This window comes from Hyla sarda, chromosome 4 (assembly GCF_029499605.1).
Source record: "Hyla sarda isolate aHylSar1 chromosome 4, aHylSar1.hap1, whole genome shotgun sequence".
NCBI classification, from domain to species: domain Eukaryota; kingdom Metazoa; phylum Chordata; class Amphibia; order Anura; family Hylidae; genus Hyla; species Hyla sarda.
The window spans coordinates 326,388,964-326,413,960 of NC_079192.1; the positions used below are offsets into that span (position 1 = coordinate 326,388,964).

Consider the following 24,997-nt stretch of genomic DNA (forward strand, 5'->3'; position numbering starts at 1 on the left):
AGAATGGGTTAAAATGTAGATTTTTTTTTGGCATGTGTTTTTACATTCTTTGCTAAAGATTTCAATATTTGTGGTCAGGGCCTGATAGCCTGAGTGTGAACCCTAACGAATAACACCAGACCTAACTAAGCGGCTTGTGTTGTGCTATAACCACCGCAAAGGGAATATGCCTTTAAGGGGGCAAAAATTACAGACAACTGTATACCCTTCAAGAATTTTTTTAACCCATTCACAAAACCAAATGTTCAAAAGCTTCAGACATTTCTTTTTGAGGGTTAGGTATGTATTGATTAAAACAAGAAGATCTCCAGCGCCCAAGTTTTCTAATCACCTAAGCTGGAATTTTGTGCTTAGAAGCCGCGGTTGTGGCACACATACGGAAGGAATGCCCAGAGATGGTGGCTGGGTTCAAACCTAAATTAATAACCAAAATGCGAACGTGCTTGATGAACTGAGATGTGGATAATGCGGCTGTGGGAAATGGCAACAAAGGGTCGTTAAGTTCTTTGCTTTGTAGGGCTATAGACAGATCACGTAGCACCTATACAGAACACCAAGCATGGGTTGTAGGGAAATACCTAATCAACATGGGGGCACCTGTTTGGGATGTCTTGGTAACTGGGAGAGAAAGAACAAAATGATCAGAGCACCAAGAGAGTTGGATGTGCTTAATATAATTGGCTTTTCTGTTAGCGCAGGGGAATTCCGCAACCCGAAGGAATTCGTAAAAGCCAAGATAAATGGCCACTTTTAGAATTAAACTACAAAATCAACCAAACTGATTCCTGGTAAGCATGTCAGATAAATCCCTGAAAACCTGCCCAGAGATAAGTTGTTTGCTAACCGTTGCTTTGCTATTGTTTTGCTTCAACACCCCTCTTAAAGCTGCCTTTACCACATGAACTGAGCAGATAGAATCTCTTCTAGAATGTTTCAACACCAAGAAATGCTGGATATCTGCTAAACAGGATTTAACTCCTTAAGGACGTAGGGCGTACCTTTACGCCCTACACCCGGACCCGGTGTTTAAAACGGGGTCACGCCGTGACCCCGCATCACACCGGGTCGGTCCTGGCTGCTAATCATAGCTGGGAGCCTGGGCTAACAGTGCGCAGCATCGATCGTTATGTCGCGCACTGTTAACCCTTCAGACTGCGTCCCAGCTGCTTCCCAGCTGCGTCCCGCCTGCGTCCCAGCTGATCGGAACATCGCGATTTTATCGCGATGTTCTGATCAGCCCGACTGAGCTGCCGGGAAGCACTTACTTTCGCTTCCAGACGCGGCGGTCAACTTTGATCGCCGCATCTGGAAGCGAAAGTAAGTGCTTCCCGGCAGCTCAGTCGGGCTGATCGGGACATCGCGATAAAATCGCGATGTTCCGATCATCTGGGACGCAGGCGGAGGTCTCCTTACCTGTCTCTGCGGCGTCCGATCATCGATTGATTGCTTCAAGCCTGAGCTAGAGGCTTGAACAATCAAGCCCCTATCTCACTGATCCATGCAAAGCTATGGCTTTGCAGGGATCAGCATAGGAGATCAGTGTGTGCAGTGTTATAGGTCCCTATGGGAGCTATAGCACTGCAAAAAAAAAGTTCAAAAAAAAAGTTAACAAAGGTCATTTAACCCCTTCCCTAATAAAAGTTTGAATCACCCCCCTTTTCCCATAAAAAAAAAACTGTGTACATAAAAATAAACATATGTGGTTAATTAAATCTAACGGTCAATGGCGTGCACGCAAAAATTCCAAAGTCCAAAATAGTGTATCAAAAAGTCCAATCAATACAAAAACGGTACCGATAAAAACTTCAGAACGTGGCGCAAAAAATTAGCCCTCATACCGGCCCGTACCCAGAAAATTTTTAAAGTTATAGGGGTTAGAAGATGAGAATTTTTAACATATAAATTTTTCTGCATGTAGTTATGATTTTTTGCCAAAGTACGACAATGTCCAACCTATATAAGTAGGGTATAATTTTAACCATATGGACCTAAAGAATAAAGATAAGGTGTTATTTTTACTGACAAATGAACTGCGTAGAAACGGAAGCCCCCAAAAGCTACAAAATTACCTTTTTTCTTCAATTTTGTAGCACAATGAATTTTTTTTCCGTTTCACCGTGGATTTTTGGGTGAAATTAATAATGTCACTGCAAAGTAGAATTGGTGGCGCAAGAAATAAGCCATCATATGGAATTTTATGTGCAAAATTGAAAGCGTTATGATTTTTAGAAGGTGATGAGGAAAAATTAAAATGCAAAAACTGAAAAACCCTGTGTCCCTAACCCCTTAACCTCTTCAGGACATAGGGCGTATGGATACGCCCTGCATCCCGAGTCCTTAAGGACCGAGGGCGTATCCATACGCCCGTGGGAATTCCGGCCCCCACCGCTAGCCGGTTGGGGACCGGAGCCGGATGCCTGCTGAAATCGTTCAGCAGGCATCCCGGCATATCGCCCAGGGGGGTCATTATGCCCCCCCATGTCGGCGATCACCGCAGATCGCTGGACAATTCAGTCCAGCGATCTGCGGCGATTCCGGGTCAATCGGGTCTCCAGTGACCCGATGACCCGGAATTACTGGCTGTTCGGGGCCGTCTCTGACGGCCCCGAACAGCCAGAGCCTGCAGGGGTGAGGTGGCACTGGTGCCACCTCACGATCGCCCTGATTCGTCGGCCGGATTACCGGCCGACCAATCAGGGCGCCTGCTGCGGGTGTCACTCCCGCACCCGCTCCGCCCCTCTTCTGGAGGACGTAAGCGGGTGCGGGACATGCACCCCGGGTGCTGGGGACCCCGATCCCCGGTGCCCCTGTTGGGATCGGGGCCCCAGGAGCAGCTGCGGCGGTGGAAACGACGAGGGACTGACCTGCAGCGTCTGGATCGTTGGAGGTGAGTGACTGCCTCCTGCTGTTGCTTAGCAACAGCTCCCAGCATGCAAAAAGGGCATGCTGGGAGCTGTAGTTATGCAACAGCAGGAGACAGACCACCACAACTCCCAGCATTCCCTTATGGGCATGCTGGGACTTATGGTTTTGCAACAGCTGGAGGCACATTCTTTCTATGGAAAAGTGTACCTTCAGCTGTTGTATAACTACAACTCCCAGCTTGCACAAACAGCTAAAGTGCATGCTGGGAGTTGTAGTGGTGCATCTGCTGGTTGCATAACTACAACTCCCAGCATGCCCGTTGGCTGTCGGTGACTGCTGAGAGTTGTAGTTTTGCAACAGCTGAAGGCACACTGGTTGTGAAACTCAGAGTTTTTTTTTACCTAACTCAGTGTTTCACGACCGGTGTGCCTCCTGCTGTTGCAAACTACAACTCTCAGCAGTCACCGTACACAATGCACCGTACATGCTGGGAGTTGTAGTTTTGCAACAGCTGGAGGCACACTGGTTGTGAAACACTGAGTTAGGTCACAAACTCAGTGATACATAACCAGTGTGCCTACAGTTGTTGCAAAACTGCAACTCTCAGCAGTCACCGACAGCCAACGGGCATGCTGGGAGTTGTAGTTATGCAACAGCTGGATGTCCCCCCCAATGTGAACGTACAGGGTACACTCACATGGGCGGAGGATTACAGTAAGTATCTGGCTGCAAGTTTGAGCTGCCGCAAACTTTCTGCTGCAGCTCAAATTGCCAGCGAGAAACTACTGTGAACCCCCGCCCGTGCGACTGTACCCTAAAACACTACACTACACTAACACAAAAAATAAAATAAAAAGTAAAAAACACTACATATACACATTCCCCTACACAGCCCCCCTCCCCTCCCCAATAAAAATGAAAAACGTCTGGTACGCCACTGTTTCCAGAACGGAGCCTCCAGCTGTTGCAAAACAACTCCCAGTATTGTCGGACAGCCGTTGACTGTCCAGGCATGCTGGGAGTTTTGCAACAGCTGGAGGCACCCTGTTTGGGAATCACTGGCGTAGAATACCCCTATGTCCACCCCTATGCAATCCCTAATTTAGGCCTCAAATGCGCATGGCGCTCTCACTTTGGAGCCCTGTCGTATTTCAAGGCAACAGTTTAGGGTCACATATGGGGTATCGCCGTACTCGGGAGAAATTGTGTTACAAATTTTGGGGGGTATTTTCTGCTTTTACCCTTTTTAAAAATGTAAAATTTTTGGGAAAACAAGCATTTTAGGTAAAAAAAAAATTTTTTTTTTACATATGCAAAAGTCGTGAAACACCTGTGGGGTATAAAGGTTCACTTAACCCCTTGTTACGTTCCCCGAGGGGTCTAGTTTCCAAAATGGTATGCCATGTGGTTTTTTTTTTTGCTGTCCTGGCACCATAGGGGCTTCCTAAATGCGGCATGCCCCCAGAGAAAAATTTGCGTTCAAAAAGCCAAATGTGACTCCTTCTCTTCCGAGACCTGTAGTGCGCCAGCAGAGCACTTTTCACCCCCATATGGGGTGTTTTCTGAATCGGGAGAAATTGGGCTTCAAATTTTTAGGGGTATTTTCTGCTATTACCCTTTTTAAAAATAAAAAATTTTGGGGAAAACAAGCATTTTAGGTAAAAATTATTTTTATTTTTTTTACATTTGCAAAAGTCGTGAAACACCTGTGGGGTATTAAGGTTCACTTTATCCCATGTTACATTCCCCGAGGGGTCTTGTTTCCAAAATGGTATGCCATGTGTTTTTTTTTTGCTGTTCTGGCACCATAAGGGCTTCCTAAAGGTAACATGCCCCCCAAAAACCATTTCAGAAAAACGTACTCTCCAAAATCCCCTAGTCGCTCCTTCCCTTCTGAGCCCTCTACTGCGCCTGCCGAACACTTTACATAGACATATGAGATATGTCCTTACTCGAGAGAAATTGGGCTACAAATACAAGTAAAAATTTTGTCCTTTTACCCCTTGTAAAAATTCAAAAATTGGGTCTACAAGAACATGTGAGTGTAAAAAATGAAGATTGTGAATTTTCTCCTTCACTTTGCTGCTATTCGTGTAAAACACCTAAAGGGTTAAAACGCTGACTGAATGTCATTTTGAATACTTTGGGGGTGTAGTTTTTATAATGGGGTCATTTATGGGGTATTTCTAATATGAAGACCCTTCAAATCCACTTCAAACCTGAACTGGTCCCTGAAAAATACTGAGTTTGAAAATTTTGTGAAAAATCGGAAAATTGCTGCTGACCGTTGAAGCCCTCTGGTGTCTTCCAAAAGTAAAAACACGTCAATTTTATGATGCAAATATAAAGTAGACATATTGTATATGTGAACCAAAAAAAATGTATTCGTAATATCCATTTTCCTTACAAGCAGAGAGCTTCAAAGTTAGAAAAATGCAAAATTTTCAAATTTTTCATCAAATTTACGGATTTTTCACCAAGACAGGATGCAAGTATCGACAAAAATTTACCACTATGTTAAAGTAGAATATGTCACGAAAAAACAATCTCGGAATCAGAATGATAACTAAAAGCATTCCAGAGTTATTAATGTTTAAAGTGACAGTGGTCAGATGTGCAAAAAACGCTCCGGTCCTTAAGGCCAAAATGGGCTCCGTCCTGAAGGGGTTAAGGACCAGGCCATTTTACACCTTAGGACCGGAGCGTTTTTTGAACATCTGACCACTGTCACTTTAAACATTAATAACTCTGGGATGCTTTTACCTATCATTCTGATTCCGAGATTGTTTTTTCGTGACATATTCTACTTTATGCTATTGGTAAAATTTTGTCGATACTTGCATCGTTTCTTAGTGAAAAATTCCCAAATTTGATGAAAAATTTGAAAATTTTGCAATTTTCTAACTTTGAAGCTCTCTGCTTGTAAGGAAAATGGATATTCCAAATAAAAAAAATTTTTTATTCACAAATACAATATGTCTACTTTATGTTTGCATCATAAAATTGACGAGTTTTTACTTTTGGAAGACACCAGAGGGCTTCAAAGTTCAGCAGCAATTTTCCAATTTTTCACAAAATTTTCAAACTCACTATTTTTCAGGGACCAGTTCAGTTTTGAAGTGGATTTGAAGGGTCTTCATATTAGAAATACCCCACAAATTACCCCATTATAAAAACTACACCCCCCAAAGTATTCAAAATGGCATTCAGTCAGCGTTTTAACCCTTTAGGTGTTTCACAGGAATAGCAGCAAAGTGAAGGAGAAAATTCACAATCTTTTTTTACACTCGCATGTTCTTGTAGACCCGATAAATTTTTACAAGGAGTAGAAGGAGAAAATTTATATTTGTAGCCCAATTTCTCTCGAGTAAGCACATACCTCATATGTCCATGAAAAGTGTTCGGCGGGCACAGTAGAGGGCTCAGAAGCGAAGGAGCGACAAGGGGATTTTGGAGAGTATGTTTTTCTGAAATGGTTTTTGGGGGGCATGTTGCATTTAGGAAGCCCCTATGGTACCAGAACAGCAAAAAATCCCCACATGGCATACCATTTTGGAAACTAGACCCCTTGGGGAACGTAACAAGGGGTAAAGTGAACCTAAATACCCCACATGTGCTTCACGAATTTTGCATATGTAAAAAAATATATATTTTTTCACTAAAATGTGTGTTTCCCCCCAAATTTCACATTTTTGCAAGGGTTAATAGAAGAAAATACCCAAAAAATTTGTAACCCCATTTCTTCTGAGTATGGAGGTACCCCATAAGTTGACCTGAAGTGCACTACGGGCGAACTACAATGCTCAGAAGAGAAGGAGTCATATTTGGCTTTTTGAGAGCAAATTTTGGTCTGGGGGCATGTTACATTTAGGAAGCCCCTATGGTGCCAGGACAGCAAAATAACCCCAACATGGCATACCATTTTGGAAACTAGACCCCTTGAGGAACGTAACAAGGTGTACAGTGAGCATTTACCCCCCACTGGTGTCTGTCAGATCTTTGGAACAGTGGACTGTACAACATTTTTAATTTGCACAGCCCACTGTTCCAAAGATCTGTCAGACACCAGTGGGGTGTAAATTATCACTGCACCCCTCATTACATTCCGTGAGGGGTGTAGTTTCCAAAATGGGGTCACAAGTGTTTATTTTTTTTGCGTTTGTCAAAACCGCTGTAACAATCAGCCACCCCTGTGCAAATCACCTCAAATGTACATGGTGCACTCTCCCTTCTGGGCCTTGTTGTGCGCCCCCAGAGCACTTTGCGCCCACATATGGGGTATCTCCGTAGTCGGGAGAAGTTTCATTACAAATTTTGGGGGGCTTTTTTCCCTTTTACCTCTTGTCAAAATGAACAGTATAGGGCAACACCAGCGTGTTAGTGTAAAAAACTTATTTTTTTACACTAACATGCTGTTGTAGACCCAACTTCACCTTTTCATAAGGGGTTAAAGGAGAAAAAGCCCCCCAAAATTTGTTAGACAATTTCTCCTGAGTACGGCGATATCCCATATGTGGCCCTAAACTGTTGCCTTGAAATACGACAGGGCTCCAAAGTGAGAGCGCCATGTGCGTTTGAGGCCTGAATTAGGGATTTGCATAGGGGTGGACATAGGGGTATTCTACGCCAGTGATTCCTAAACAGGGTGCCTCCAGCTGTTGCAAAACTCCCAGCATGCTTGGACAGTCAACAGCTGTCTGGCAATACTGGGAGTTGTTGTTTTGCAACAGCTGGAGGCTCCATTTTGGAAACAGTGGCGTACCAGACGTTTTTTAATTTTTATTGGGAGGGGGGCTGTGTAGGGGTATGTGTATATGTAGTGTTTTTTACTTTTTATTTTATTTTGTGTTAGTGTAGTGTAGTGTCTTTAGGGTACAGTCACACAGGCGGGGGATTACAGCGAGTTTCCCGCTGCGAGTTTGAGCTGCCGCGCAAAATTTGCTGCATCGCAAACTTGCAGCCTGATACTCACTGTAAGCCCCCTGCCCATGTGAATGTACCCTGTACATTTACAGGGGGGGGGGGGGAACCTCCAGCTGTTGCAAAACTACAACTCCCAGCATGGCACAGTTTATCAGTGCATGCTGGTAGTTATAGTTTTGCAAGAGCTGGAGGCACACGGGTTGGGAAACACTGAGTTAGGAAACAGACAATGTTTCCCAACCAGTGTGTCTCCAGTTTTTGCAAAACCACAACTCCCAAACATTCTCAGGCATGCTGGAAGTAGTAGTTCGGCAACATCTTTAGAGCCAGATGTTGCCGAACTACAACTCCCAGCATGCTTGGAGTTGTAGTTTTGCAACATCTGGAGGACTACAGTTTGCAGACCACTAATACAGTGGTTCCCAATCTGTGCCCTTCCAGATGTTGCAAAACTACAACTCCCAGTATGCCAAAACTGTCCAGGTATGCTGGGAGTTGTAGTTCTGCAACATCTGAAGGGCCAGATGTTACAGAACTACAACTCCCAGCATGCCTGGACAGTAAGGGCATTCTGAGGATGTGTAGTTTTGCAACATCTGGAAGGGCACAGTGGTCTTCAAACTGTGGACCTCCAGATGTTGCAAAACTGCAACTCCCACCATGCCCAGACGCCAAGGGCTGGCTGGGCATGCTGGGAGTTGTAGTATACAGGGTGCCATTACAGCAATGCATGTCGCTTCACGGCGACGTGCATTGCTGTAAAGGGCCCGACCGCGGCTGAAGAGGAACTCACCTGTCGCCGCCGCGGTCTTCATCGCTGGGATCCAGGTCTTCAGGGACGAGGTAAGTACCGGGGCCGGTCGCCAGCACTCCCCCATCCCCCGCCGAGTCCTCCGGTCTTCCTCCTGTCCTCTCCAGACTTCCAGGGGCCGGGCAGGGCGGGAGGAAGTAACCACCCCCCCCCCCTTGCGATTGGTCGGTTAGTTAACCGACGGATCGCCGCGGATCGGTGGAGGTGGCAGGCTTGCCACCTCGCTCCTAGCCTTCAGCATGGTCCCGGCTGTCTGTGACAGCCAGGATCATGCAAAATTACCGGGCGGTCGGGTCCCAGAGACCCGATCAGCCCGGTATCGCCGCAGATCGCATGGCCCCCCTCGGCCCCCCTTTGCCCTGGATGCCTGCTGAAGGATTTCAGCAGGCATCCACTTCCGATCTCTGCCCGGCGAGCGGCAGAGACCGGAAATACAACAGGATGTTCTCTAACGTCCTTGGGTATTGGGCCCAGGTAGCGGGGACGTTAGAGAACATCCTATGTCCTTAACCCCTTAAGGACGCAGCCCTTTTTCACCTTAAGGACTGAGCCCTTTTTCGCAATGACCACCGTCACTTTACAAATTAATAACGCGAAAGCGCTTTTAGCGAATATTCTGATTCTGAGATAGTTTTTTCGTGACATATTCTACTTTATTTTGGTGGTAAATTTTCGGCATTAATTGCATCCTTTTTTGGTGAAAAATCACAAAATGTCATGAAAATTTAGAACATTTTGCATTTTTCTAACTTTGAAGCTCTCTAATTGTAAGGAACATGGATATTCCAAATAAATGTTATTTTTCTTCACAAACACAATATGTCCACTTTATGTTGGCATCATAAAATGGACATACTTTTGCTTTTTGAAAAAATTAGAGGGCTTCAAAGTAGAGCAGCAATTTTCAAAAATGTCATGAAAATTGCTAAATCTGAAGGGACATATGTTACTGAACTACAACTCCCAGCATGCCTGGGTAGTCGAGGCATGCTGAGAGTTGTAGTTTGGCAACATCTGGAGGGCTACTGTTTGGGCACCACTGTAACAGTGGTCTCCAAACTGTGACCCTCCAGATGTTGCAAAACTACAACTCCCAGCATGCCCAGACAGCCTTTGGCTGTCTGGGCATGCTGGGAGTTGCAGTTTGGCCCCCCTAGTGGTTGCCACAGTAAAGATCGATTTACTTTCACTTTCAATTCCCCCCCCCCCCCACTGTTGATTCCCTACCTGATCAGGATCCTGCAGGCTCCAGCGAAGATCCCAGGTCCCCAGGCATCTTCTCCTGCAGGTACGGCCTCCATCTTCTTTCCAGAGCCCCTCGACATCCAGGGGGGGTTGCCATGACAACTCCGTTGAGAACTCCGTTCTGACTAATGCCAGGGGATAGGAGTAGATCGCAGCTTTGCGACCTCACTCCTATCCTTTAGGCTGATCGGGGCTGTTGCTGACAACTCCGATCAGCCCTATTTTCCGGGTGATCGGGTCACCAGAGACCCGATCAGCCCGAAATTGGAGAAAATCGCATGTCTGAATTGACATGCGATTTTCTCCGATCGCCGACATGGGGGGGTCTCAGGACCCCCCTGGGCGATGTGCCAGGGTGCCTGCTGAAGGATTTCAGCAGGCATCCGGCTCCGGTCCCCAACCAGCTAGCGGTGGGGACCGGATTTCCCACGGGTGTATGGATACGCCTTCGGTCCTTAAGGACTCGGAATGCAGGGCGTATCCATACGCCCTGTGTCCTGAAGAGGTTAAGAGGTTAAGGGGTTAATAGTATTGTATGACAATTTAAGTTCAGTGTGGCAAAAGCCAAAGAAAGCAAGTACATATTCAATCAATTCCATGTCACCTGGCGGGTGAGTATGCTGAAATCTTAGAAACGTGTTCCAGGCAGTGTTGTAAATTCCAGAGGTGTTGGCCAACAGTGATGCAGAGACAAGCTGTGTTAAGATGGTGCATTAATCCATGATTAATGAGACATCCGGGGAACTGCGGCCCTAGGCGATCGGCTTCCGGCATGACCTGGAAAAACATTGGACAATTTGTCTGATAGCTTCCGGTCACCTGTCTGCTAGCCAGTGAGAGACAAATATTGCCGCAAAGCCAATACTAGATGAAGCATCACAAAATACTATAGGGGACTGGCTATCGGCTGCTCGATTAAAGAAAGATATGCAAAATTTTGCCACATGATTAATCTGCCATATCATTGTGATCTAAATGAATTTGACTGTCCTGCTGCGGGGCTGTTGGGAGAAGTTCTAACAGTCGAGAAATAAAAAAAAATGACCTTGAGGGATAATTTGCATGGCGAAGTTCAACATACCCAACAAGGATTGAAGCTCTTTCTTGGTGACGACGTGGGATCTGGAGAAATTGGAAATGACTTCCTTAATTCTATGTAGCTTTTCTTCTGGAAATTTGGCTATTATGCGCTGCGAATCCAGGACTATACTTAGGAAGGTGAGACTGGTAGCCGGCCCTTCTAATTTGTTAGCTGGCACTGGGACCGCCATCTGAGAAAACACTGTCAGTAATGTGGACAGATCGGAAGGAGGTTTGTCAGGACTCTCAATTAGTAAGAAGTCATCTAAGCAGTGGAAGACATGCTGGCAAGCAAACTGTTCTTCCAAAATCCAGTGAAGGGCCAGGGAAATTTGTCAAAGAGCCAGGGGCTGCTCCTGCTTCCGAATGTGAGCTTGGTGGCAAAATAATAAAGCTCTCTCAATTTCAAACCATGCCACTGCCATAATTCAGACATCATGAGATTAAGTTTAAAAGCGTCTGAAAAAAGCCTTAGACAAACTTGACCCAGCACCAGACTGGATAATTATAGCTTTGGCCTGATCATTGGAGGCGTACTTTAAAGACAATTCATCTGCCGGAATCAAGGAGTTGAGAATAGGGACTTGGGATGAATAAGGTGCGGAGAGATCATAAATTAAACATTTTTTATTACTGAATTTCCCAGACACAACTCCAATGTGGCTAATTCTCCAACATTCAAATGGAGGTACCCTGAATGGACCTAGCAGAAACCCCTTGTCCAATTCTGCTTGAACTAAGGAATCTACCGTGCTGGGATCATGCTGAGCAGACATCAAGTTACTGCACTCACATGTCTGATCTGGCAAGGCTACCAGTCCTGTATGGAAGCCCTGTACAAAGCCCCTGACAAGAAATTGAGCAAACTGGGTATCTGGATGTGACTGAAGACATAAAGCTAAATAATCAGTGTCCATCACGCTTAGTCATGCTGTCTTAGCCGATTTCTGGGGACAGGCTATTTTCGGGTGCGCTCTGAAACAATTCACACACACATGGAGTAGGCAACACTGATTATAGTGGCATGCGGAGTAGTTGAAGTTATTGTATATTTGGGACTTGGAAGGTGGGGGTTGTCTGGCAGACCAGCCTCAGAGGGAGGGTTGACAATATTACACCACTCTGCCATATAGGATATCGACAGGAAGAAGGAACAAATTGGTGCTTTCAAGCCAGCAAAGTGCTTTCAAGCCAGCAAAGTGCCTACAGAACATCTGTGTCTATGTTCGTCCAGTTAGTAATAAATTGAAACTGAAACAAGGCCACTGCCGCCTTTGCTGAAAATGAACGGTTATAATCATAAACGCCCACCCACCGTATTTATGTGCTAAATCAACTACATTATAAAGATAGAGATCTAATTTCTCTCTCCTATCTGGTTGCACTGAACAGATTATGTCTCTGTAGAGACTAAATGCAAGCATGAATTCGGTGACAGAAAGTTTCCTGTTCAATCTGACATCTCGACTGCGCAACACAACCGAAACTTCCCCGCATGCTATCACTTTGTTCTCGGTGATATCCTGTGTTGCTATCAGCAGAGAAGCCAGATTGATGTCCTTTCCTTCAAGGATATCTTTTTTTGATTTGTGCTGGTATAAAATGCGCAGGTGTGATGTTGGGAGTAGTGGAGGTTTTACCTGAGGGACTATCGTGTGAGGCAGCTGTAACTGTAGGGACTACTGTAGCGGTAGAAATATTCCTGGCTTCGACCGATTCCAGTCTAGCTTGGATATCAGTGATGGACTAGGTCAAATAGTTAAGCGTGGAATGCAACTGCGTAGGTGACATCTGTATAGTCTGTTTAGATATGTCATCTTGACTAGTACCAGCGGTTTCAGACACCAGTAGTCTATAGAGCTCAGCCTTCCTGGCAGTAGCCTGGAATGGTATGCCTTTCCTCATGAGTTCAGAGGTCAATTTGGGGATTGTCCAAGTTCAAAGGGATGGTATGCTCCCAAGGTCGGACAAGCAAGTGGTATTTTCAGCTAATGAGGCTGTTTCTTTAATGTTTGATGCATGAGGCATAGTGAAAAAGGATAAGGAAAAGGTAAGAAGGGTGCTACTACGGGAGCGAAAAAGGATAAAAACTCCACCATGGAAGGATGTGCCCCAGCTGAGACCGTAATACAGAAGACAACCAGCGTGATCTTAGCTAATGTGCGCCCCAAAGCCTGCTCGAGATGTAGTATATCGTGAACAGAACCCTTGTGAAGACTTGCAAATGAGACAGAACCACCATGACAAATTTGTACCACGATTGCTTACCAGAAGTGTCAGATGGGCCGAAACGAAAGAGAACCAGACTATACTGATTGCTTTCAAAGTAGTATAGAGAACTTGAGGAACAAGCTGCACCTAAACTGTAATGCAATTAACATTCATGAACAAACGTGAACCATTAACAAGAAAAATTACTGAGTTCTGTAGACGTGACAGGACTAATGAGAGACATGACCCCAATACGCATGCTTGCCGGTGGTGCTGACAAAGCTGAGTGTCTAAGCACAAGGACGGACTGATGAGTCTTTCGATGTTGTACGAAAGAGAAACCACAGAAACAACCTGCCGCTTAATCTGTAACATAAGGTGACATACATGAGAGCAACTTATGCCTTGAATTGTGTGATTCGATGAGCCCCTTAGACGAGACGGGGGAGTAAAATGTCAGTGCTAAACCCCAACGTGCTTAGATGTGTGACAACGCTGATAAATTTTGATATACCAGTACATATTGATAGCCTCTGTTACCGGAAGGATATAGAATACTGAGGAAAACCACAATAATTAACCTGCAACATACATATGTAGAACACATGACCAATTGAGAAATAGATGGATTCTGTTGTCGTGACAGGAACCCTGAGTGATAACCCTAACATGCGACTGCTTACCTTAAATGCTCTATACAGCTGATTACATGATCATGGACGTGGTGATAGCGTTGTAATGACGTATGGAAACAGTAATTTATCCTGAAAGCATAAGGCAATACATAAGCCACTGTAGAGGTGCCAAATAAAGTGCTGTAATCAAAATGCACACCCCAAAAGGTCACCATTTAGTATCTCGGGAGTGATACCATATATGATAAGCAAGAGAGAAGATCTCCAAAAGGGGTACCGGACAACGCTAGGGTGACCACCGCAAAACTGGGCTGTAAAACGATAGAGTGCATGAGACCGTAATCAAACAAAATAATTTGCCTACTCCCCTGTATGAATGCTTACCTGATGTAGTCGCTGGAAGAATACTGAACAAGCCCCAATACCGCGTTTCCCCGAAAATAAACCCTACCCCGAAAGTAAGCCCTAGCAGGATTATCAGCTTATATTGCAGCCCTACCCCGAAAATATGACCTAGGGGTAATCAACTGTCCAGATCCGGACTGCGGCCGCCAGTAATGCCCACAGACCAGACCCCCCCACCCCTCACCTCCCCTCACCTCCCCTTACCTCCTTTAGCTGGTCGCAGCAAGTTACCGTAATTGATCCGGGGCAGGGATGCTGTCGCTTTAAAACGTCCGCACGTATGCACGGCTAACGTCACGGACGTGTCCCTGCCCCCGTCTGCTAAGCAACAGGCAACAGAAGGAGATCCCATACAGTACAAGTACAGAACAAGTTGCGGACACTACGGTACAGACGAAGGTGGGGAAGTTCTGGACTCTGCTTGGATGAAATGTGTAAGGTACCGTAGTTTATTATGGGTTGGGGGGCACTGTAGGAGTGTGGAGGACGATGGGGGAAGGGGAGGATGGTGGCTGTAGCAATGTGGAGGATGGGGGGCTGCAGGAGTGTGGAGGATGGGGGGGGCCGCAGGAGTGTGGAGGATGGAGGGGCTGCAGGAGTATGGAGGATGGGGGGCCGCAGGAGTGGGGAGGATGGGGGGCTGCAGGAGTGTGGAGGATGGGGGGTCTGCAGGAGTGTGGAGGATGGGGGGCTGCAGGAGTGTGGAGGATGGGGGGCTGTAGCAGTGTGGAAGATTCTCCACACTGCTACAGCCCCCCATCCTCCACACTCCTGCAGCCCCCCCCCCCCATAAATAAATAAGCCCTACCCTGAAAATAAGCCCTAGTGTGTTTTTTGGGACTAAAATTAATATAAGACCTGGTCTTATTTTCGAAGAAACACGGTATGTAGGTGATCAGATAGAACATATGCAAACTGCAAAACATAGATGCAGACTAGCATCAAATGGTGCTTCAGGAATAACGATTATGATCCCAGAAACTTGAACATGCTGGCGTTACCCCACAACTTAAAAGTGCTGGCGTTACCCCACAAAAGAAAAATGCTGGCATTACCCCACAACATAAAAGTGCTGGCGTTACCCCACAACATAAAAATGCTGGCGTTACCCCACAACATAAAAATGCTCGCGTTACCCCACAACAACAAAAATGCTGGTGTTACCCCAAAACATAAAAATACTGACTTTACCCTACAACATAAAAGTGCTGGCGTTACCCCACAACATAAAAATGCTGGCGTTACTCCACAACATAAAAATGCTGGCGTTACCCCACAACATAAAATGATGGTTTTACCCCATAAACATAAAATGCTGGTGTCATCCAATAAACATAAAATGCTTGTGTCACCCCATAAAAATAACATGATGGCATTACCCCATAAAGATAACATGCTGGTGTCACCCCATAACATAAAATGTCCCCCAACAAAAGCTGGCAGTACCCCACAACCTGAACTTGCTGGCAACCCAAACAAGTAAAACATTGGTGGTGTGGAGTTGCATATGCTCCCGGCATCTGCCTGGCTGCACATGGGAGACCGGGGTTTTCAGCAGCCGGGGACCGGTGCGGGCAGTCTCCTACTGACTTGTCAGACTGGCCTGCGGCCAATGGAGACAGCATGTACTTACTTCCAATGACAGATGCAGGTAGATAGCGCAGGGAGTGAGGAGTGCACGGAGTGAGCGCCACGCTAATGCCACACGTGTTCAGCAGGAAGGAAACCGGGCTGAACCTCTCGCCGATGTCAGAGTGGAAGGGCCGGTGCCCGCGTTATATATGCGAGCACATGCCCCTCTCACAAAGGGATAGGATAGGGGATAAGATGCCAGGGGCAGAGTACCCCTTTAAGGGGTTAAAGGGAATCTGTCACCCACACTAACCTGTTGGTACAGGATTATAGTGCGGGTAACACTGATGAAAATCATATTTACCAATCTTCTGTCTGTGGCTTTTATCTTCGGTAATCCACATTCTCCTGGATACAGTAATGAGGAGCTTGAAACCAGAGGGGTGTTCTCAAGCCCCCATACACAGGGATGCCTGGTGTTCTGAAGATCTGTGCATGCTGGCTTCCTCATTTGAATGCTGTACTATTGCGCATGCAGAGGAGAGCCATTATGCTGCAGAGTAGAGCTCCATTCTGCAGCACAGCAGGCTCAGCACATGGAAATGAGGCATGACAATGGAAAAGCCAGCCCAGATCTTCAGATCCAGAAGACTGGCGATTACTAAGTAATGGAGCCACAGGCATAAGATCGATGAGTATCATTTTTATCAGTGTCACCAGCACTATAACCCTGTACTACAGGTTAGTGTGAATGATATTGAATTGAAGACAGATTCCCTGTCATAATTAAAATAAAAGATAAAAAGCCAAAAATAGCTCTACTTAAAGGCAAAATTGCACCCATGTCAACAAGAATATATTTTCAGTCTTTATTTTTCATGATTTTAGAAGAGGAAAACATAAAAACCTTTCCCAAAGAGTCCATGTCCAATTCTGGCAAGAAAAATAAAGGCCTAACTGGGACAAAAAATACAACCACTGGGGACCCCCGTGATCTTCAACACCGCACCCCGTTAGAATCAGCCCCCGGAGCGTGAACGCTCCGGGGGCTGATTCTAACGGGGTGCGGCATGGAAGATCAAGGGGGTCCCCAGTGGCAGAACCCCCGCGATCAGGCATCTTATCCCCTATCCTCTAGATAGGGGATAAGATGTCTTAGCGCCGGAGTACCCCTTTAAGTGTCCTTGAATTCCCCCTAACTGCTTTAGATTTTTCCCTATGTGGATTTAATACTTTTTCAATGATATTACCATGGAGACCACAGTCACCAGTGACCATAGCTGCTGTTCATCATTGTCGGTAGGACTCATTTGACACTTTTTGTTTGGCTTTATATTGTGTCTTCTTTTTCTCAGTGTTCCCTTTCTTCAGACTTATTTCTAGATTCTTTTGACATTGGTTCAAGTTTCCATAAGAGAAACATATTTGGAGTTATTTCCTCATGCTACATGGATTCTCAGCTTTAGAATGTTTTTTAATTACACAAAATAATGACAAATGAATGATAAATAAAGACAGGGCTATTTTTTGTCATAAATCTTTACTTGGACATTTTAATACATTTCCACTGCAAAACAGTTAGAATACTTATTTTTTAGTAGGAGCAGATAAGGACAAGTCACACTGCAGGAAACATCCCGATTCTTCCTAAAATCTATCCTTTATATATATAGTCCTTCCTTTGTAAGAAACACAGGATTTCCTTAAGAAGGAGTTCAGCTCTTTCAGGATATTTTCATGTGTATTTGTAACTACTTCGTAGGAACCGTTCTCCCTTAAAGGGGTACTCCTGTGGAAACCCCCTTTTTATTTTTATTTTTTTTATTTTTTTAATCAACTGGTGCCAGAAAGTTAAACAGATTTGTAAATTACTTCTATTAAAAAATCTTAATCCTTCCAGTACTTATTAGCTGCTGAATACTACAGAGGAAATTATTTTCTTTTTAGAACACAGAGCTCTGTGCTGACATCATGACCACAGTGCTCTCTGCTGACATCTCTGTCCATTTTAGGAACTGTCCAGAGCAGCATATGTTTTCTATGGGGATTTTCTCCTACTCTGGACAGTTCTTAAAATGGACAGAGATGTCAGCAGAGAGCACTGTGCTCGTGATGTCAGCAGAGAGCTCTGTGTTCCAAAAAGAAGTAATTTTCAAATCTGTTTAACTTTCTGGCACCAGTTGATTAAAAAAAAAAAGTTTTCCACTGGAGTACCCGTTTAAAGTGGTACTCTTTCCCTAGACATCTTATCCCCTATACCTAGCCAAAAGATTTCTACCACATCTTCCCAATGAAATGGCATTGGCAAAGAGGAACAAACTGACAATCATTCTAAGGGTACATTCACATAATGGAATCTCTACCCAAAGATATTCTGGACAGAAATTCTGTCTGTAGCGGGTGCCACCGAAATCCATAGGCACTACAACTGCATAGATCTGCACTCTCACCATTGACGGCAATGCAGTCTGCATGGAATTCCACTGGCAGAATAAACATGTTCATTCTGTCGGCAGGTCTGGAGCCCAGAATTTTGCCGCCGAAAATTCAGCAGCATAAATGAGTCAACGGAGAACCCATTCACACCAAAGTTTTCTTCATGCAGTAGTATTTCCCAGCAGAATTCCTAAGTGGAATTCCTTTTGGAAATTCCATAGTGGGAATAGGTCCTATATGTCAGATTACTTATTAAACCTGTCATCGTTGTCATGCTGCCTGAACAATAAGTCATTGAAGCAGTCCCTGGACGCTTCTCCCTAACCCACCAGCATTCATTGATTATTATCTCTAGATATCCAAACAGGGAGAGAGATATTAACCAAAGTCAGGGAGTGGGGGTACAAGGAATAGCTTGTTCTATTTTCAGGGCCACATCTATTTATGGGCTCTGTCTGGTATTACAGTGCAACTCCATTTACTTGGGGGATGAGCTAAATGTGGAGCTGCTCCGTGAAAGAAGACTACTTTATATCTAGGTGGCAATATATATAAGAGAAAAAGACTGCAACTCACCAATACTGCATGCACGGATCCTGAGCAGCTTACGTGTCCATTCACACAGTACCTTCATGTTATCGGTGGTGCCAGACGTTATACCCCTTTACTACACATCCTTTATATCTAGTTCCAGGAAACTCATTTAAATAGTGATGCAGTAGTGATCTAGTTATTTTATAACTTTACAAACAGCATCAGCTATGAGACAGGTATCATTAGTTATATCTCCATATCAGCCCATGTATGCTGACAGATTTCCCTTTAAACAAAAATAAATAAAATAAAATAGCTTACATGATATAAGCGGCATGGTTTACTGGAAAGGGCATGTACTAAATGTACCAAAAAATTTGCACATTTGTTGCATAAAAGTAAGCCAACTAATAGATGATGATGTGGTAATGGCGGGGTGTATGGTGCAGGGTAGGTGTTGTTGCCCTAGAGGCAGATGGTATTAACCCCTTGTGTTCTTGACGCCAGGGCATGGTTTAGCCTTAACCACCCGATTATACCGCTGGATCCTGGGCAAGGCACGGGGGCAATGAAGACACAGACGGTAAGTTACTATCAACGGAAGCTTTACTGAGGTTAGACAGTTGTTACAGTCTATGCAGTACAGGCTGGGATTAGCATCGTGGGACGCGCCCGCATGCGAATCCCAGCCCGTCACTCACTTCCATCCCCGGCCTCTGTCTCTCAGCTCCGACACGCGCACCCCCGCCTCCTAGCGCATGCGCCAGAGCTTTGAAATTTAAAGGGCCAGTGCGCCCATAATTAGTATCAACACCTGCACCATTATTATAAGTTTTAGCACGTCCCTAGTACCCTTGCCAGATCTTTGTTTGCCTTGCGCCTTAGAGAAAGCAGTCTTAGTGTTTCCTTGCCATGTACCAGACCTTTGTATTCCGTGACCCGACCTTGTTTCTAGCCGCCTGCCTATTGACCTTCTGCTACCCTACTGACTATGCTCCTGTGCCGCCTGTCCTGACCTCTACCCAGCCTGACTACGTCCTGCCTATTCCTTTGGTGCCTCACTTCACCTCAGCCGCCTGTGTGGTCGAGTCGTGCCAGGGGGAGCGACCTGGGTGTTGCCTGCCGCAGCAAGTCCAACCCGCTTTGCGGTGGGCTCTGGTGAAAACCAGAGGCACCTTAGACTCCGCTCCCTGGCACGACCCGTGCCATCTGCCACACAGGTCCAGCGGATCCACTACATCACCCGCTCCAGACTACCGTGGAACTACGGATCTACTACTCCTTGGATGCCTGCCGTCTGCGGTGAGTCTTAATATCTATATTAGTTATCTACTTATTTTTGTTTAATCTCACTTTTTCCTATTTTTGGATGACACTTTGGGGGCTTCAGAACCAATTACCAGGTTTCCATAGAGTTCTGGTCTCAACACACAATTGTTTCAACATACAATGGTCGTCCTGGAACCAAATGATATTGTAACTTGGACCACTGTACTCTCAGCTGACAGCAAGAACAGATCTGAATAGTTTCAGCTTCATTCACGGTAAATAGAGACTTTGAAAATTGTGAAATCTTGTAATATATATATATATATATTGGGGCAGATTTACAATTGAACGTGGAACAGAATTTTGGCAAAATTTGCAGAAAAACATTTATGTGTTATGTCCGCTTTGTCTGACATAGTTTAAGATGGGACACTGTGTACCGAAAGTGTACCAAAATTGTAATGGAAAATTCTGGAGCATATGAAGCCAACTAATAGGTGGTGTAAATTTAGCCTCAACAGTATAAAGATGCACAAAATTTGCAGCTGTAGCCACCTTGATAATCCTGGAGAATTTTTAGACCATCTAGTCTACATTGCGGTAGTAATAAATCTACCCCATTGTGTTAGACATCGACATCAAGAAGGGTTATATGAATTTCAGCATCATTTAAAGGGGTACTCCACTGGCCAACGGCTGTCACGCCCCCTCTCATAGACATGCATTGAGGGGGCGTGGCCGTGAATTCACAAGGGAGCGTGAAAAACAGTGTGAAAAACAGCATTCCGAACATTTAATTTACCCCTTTAAGGTGACATTTAAGGTCACATAATATTATGTTCTTCATTGTGGATCCTATGGTATTATATGTTACCTATATTCCTTTGGATTGTATTAACGAACCTTGAAGGGACATCAGCAATGTAACACCTCAGGGCTGTGCTGGCAGGATGAGAATATCGCTGGGTCTGGAGACAAAAATTCTGTAGAAAGTATGAAGTATAATATTGTCATATACATGATCAGAGAGGTATCATAGCTTTTTTTTGGCAATAGGCCACACGTACCAGTTTCTACCCAAGAACAAAGAGGCTTTTTGTTCTGTATCAATCATAGTATTCAAACTAATTATGTTATCAAAGTCATGATACAGTTCCAGCAGATTAAAAGAATGATGAGCGTCTTAATTCTCAGGTTATTATTTATTCGTAACTCGAACTTCCCTGGTCTGGCCGTGCGACCGGCTGAAGGACATGTCACACTGTGAATAGTGATGAGCGGCATAGGCCATATTCGAATTTGCGATATTTCGCGAATATATGGACGAATATCCGTCATATATGCGCGAAATTCGCATATTCAGGGTTTTATTTGCACATATGCGAAAATATAAGCGCATATGCGAAAATATATGTGCATATTCACGAATATAGAGCCCTAGGGAGGGCTCAATATTCGCGGATATGCACATATGCGAAGAGCAGAGAGGGATGATCGGTGATCACTGTGATGTGTATAACATGAAAAGCAAAAGACTTGAAAAAAGCTGCACTCACCCACTGAGAAGTATTTGCCAAACGATGCTTTATTCCACGTGTCCATACAGCAGACGGCAAGTCAATAGCTGGAGGTGCGAGGAGCGAGAGCCAAAGCTCTCAGGTGCGGGGGGTGTACCACTAGATATTACTGTGATGTGTACTGTGAACAAAGAAAAAAAAAAAAAGAGAATATTCGTAATTGTGAATATATACGGCTATATTCCCAATATTCGCAAATATGCAATATTCGTGATTAAAATTCGAATTTAGAATATTCGGGAGCAACACTAACTGTGAACATGCTTAGAGTTTATGGTAAAAATTCTCAACTCTGTCCTAGAGGGTTAACTTGACACGGCCATCAAGAAAGCCATTAATACAGGTAATTGTAGCATACAGATATGAGTTAATATACAGAGGGCAAATAGTGACCAGTAGTGGGCTATGCAATATGTGATGCAAGAAAAAAAAAAGTGATCTCTTCAGGAGCTCTAGTCTGCTATGGTAGGCAGGGGATCTAGCATGCTGAAATCCAAATTTCCTGATCATACCATCAGAAGAAAGTCAGAAGCCAAGCGAACATAAGATGCATTTTATTGAGACTGCAGTGTAAATGCCAGGGTCCATGTAAATTGCTATGGCAGAGATATTGTATATACTGGTGAGAAGTTAGAGTCATAACTTTTTACTAGAGATTAATGTTGAGCGCGAATATTCAAAATGCTAATTTTTACCACGAATATCGCACTTCGCTATTTCGCAAATATGTAAAATATGGCAATATATATTCGTAATGACGAATATTCGCTTTTTCTTTTCTTTACAGTGCACATCACAACAATGATGTGTACTATGTAAAAAAAAAAAAAAAAGTGATCATCCCTGCTTGCTTCCAGCTTGTGGTCCAAAGAAGGCTTCAATATTATTTACTGTGTGAGTCGGTGTGGAGCGCGAATATTTCATATATGCGAATATGCAAATATCGGCACTTTCAGAGGACACTGATTGCTCCCTTCTTTTAGGTAAAAGATATAATCGCGCATGTGTACTATTCAAATTTCATTACAAATTTTGGCATGAAAAGGGAACGAACACAGCGAATATGCAAATTTAGCGAACATAGGACGAATGTTCGTCCATATATTCGCGAAATATCAAGAATTCGAATATGGCCCCTGCCGCTTATCACTACTAGATACTTAGATACAAAGTTATCCAACTAGCTTATCTGTAGGGTCTGGCCACTGATATCCCAACTTATTCAAAGAACATAGGACAGTTGTTCCTCAAGTGAGAAGATTTACAATGTGCATGCACGGTAAGCACTGAGATAACTCCTTAAAAAATAAATAAAGAATGGCAGTTCTTTGTTCATCCTGGGATGCTAAAAAAAGATTAAAAGGTAAACAAAAAGTTGTATGCACTTCAAAAATGGCTTCAATGAAAACATTATGTCGTCACGAGCTCCCGGTGCCGTCTTCAGTGTTCGGAACAGCTTGTTCGAAACGCTGAGTAGCGGAGTACCCCTTAAAAGAGTTACTCCCCCCCTAGACATCTTATCCCCTATTCAAAGGGACCCCCTATGCAAAGGGACCTCGCGGCGGGCCCCCCCGCGGTCTTGGCGAACTTCGCTCCATGCCGGATGACTGGCGATGCTGGGTGCCCCCTTCAAAGCAAGTCAATGGGAGGAGGCGTGATTGTGTCTTGCCCTCTCCCATAGACTTGCATTGAAGAGTGTGGTCATGACGTCACAAGCCTCCGACGGTGCACCCGATGCTCTAAACAAACTCTGGGTGCAGCATTGAGATCGCGGGGGTCCACAGTGGTGGGACCTCCACTATCAGACATCTTATCCGACGTCTAGGGGTGGAGTACCCCTTTAAGGCACAAGCTAGCTCTAGGGGAGGAAGGAACCTGTTATGCTATGTCATCAAAATGGTAGAGAATTTTGAAAGCCATTATCTTGTATTTTTCAAAAGGAAAGGTAGGTTTATGACACTTCAAAATGGTAGAGAATTTCACGAGCAATCATGTGAGTTATAGTAACGTTACTCTATTTGTTCTTGTGCTAAAACAGTGATTTTATGTGAAACATATTATGTTTAATAGCCTGTTCCTCATGTTTGAGTGTTAAGATCGTAACTTATTTCCCACACCCATTCACATGAAAAACTTCATCACCAATCAAAGGTGTCTTTGTGAACTTCTCTGTACAGTGAATGTCTGTATCATGGCGAAGTATCCTGTGACCCCTTTGATTGGTGATGAAGTTTTTCATGTATCGTAATATTCGTTTAAATCTTTTTATTGAAGGATTTTTCCAAATGTAACAACATATAGAATACAGTAAACAACTCTTATCAGGTATATTGAAAATGTATAAGCATACATACAACAACAAGGTTTCACATCAACTTTGTGTTATTAAAGTAGAATAGGATAGACACTTTAAAGAAAAAGTAAAGATTATCACAGTCAAGGTACATAGTATTCAAAAATTTCCCAATTAATCCATGTATTTTTGAATTTTTCTACGCAGCTCTCCGAGTACGCTATTGCTCTTTCATATTTATAAGCAACATTAAGTAGAGATATTACTTCTGTTACTGACGGTGGTTCTTCCGATTTCCATCTACGTTTTATGATCAATTTAGCTATGGTTAAGACTTTACAGATTAGAATTCTCATTGAGGCTGGCAGTTCATGTACCCCCACCAAGAGGAGAGCTAATTTAGGGGATAAAGACCCTGTTAATCCGAATAATTGTTTTAATACTCCCTCTATGTTTTCCCAAAAACAAAGCATTTTCGGGCACTGCCATAATACATGATATAGAGTCCCTATTTGACCACATCCCCTCCAACATAATATCTCCATACTCTGGATTTACTTGACACTATTATATGTCTAATTCGTAGATATTTATAGAAATCTTTAGTGGATATTGCGTGAGTGGAGCAAATGTCAGTAAAGGAGCGCATCACACCTCTCTTACATAGATCGCCAAGACAGGTAACATTACACCCGATCCAAGAGGATAAGTCAGGACTAGCATGAGCGATTATGGATAGGGGCGTATGAATTGGATAGGAGATCTGCACAGTGCCATGTCTATAGTGAAGCATTGTCCAGCTCTGTAACCCAGCTAGCGTCAGAGGTGACATTTCATTCATCATAATATTCTATACTCAAAGTGTTCTCAGTTTTTGTATTACGAAGTCTGTTCTCTGAAACTCCGGCCTATAAAGGATCATGTGCAATCAAAAAAAAAGTAAGTTGACTTTATTGACATTTTTCTGGAATCAAAGGGATTTAACCTAATGAGAAGCATAGTGGCATGGTTAGTAAGGTTAAAAAAAGCCCATCCAGTTCAGACTACAGACTTATCCTGAAATGTTGATACAGAGAATGGAGGAAAACTATAAAACCGAAACCAATTTTCTACATGTTAGGGAAAAATGCATCACTTCAAA

General features: G+C 44.1%; 1 long non-coding RNA gene across 1 annotated transcript in view; it reads right to left on the reverse strand.

The window, feature by feature from the left end:
* The window catches only part of LOC130369585 (uncharacterized), an 87,193-nt gene that overhangs the window by 39,648 nt on the left and 22,548 nt on the right, over positions 1 to 24,997 (reverse strand). Inside the window, exons 2-3 of the long non-coding RNA XR_008892821.1 lie at positions 21,543 to 21,684; positions 20,890 to 20,969 (exon numbers count right to left, since the gene is read on the reverse strand). This is a non-coding gene — a long non-coding RNA (uncharacterized LOC130369585). The remainder of the gene's footprint in view (positions 1 to 20,889; positions 20,970 to 21,542; positions 21,685 to 24,997) is intronic.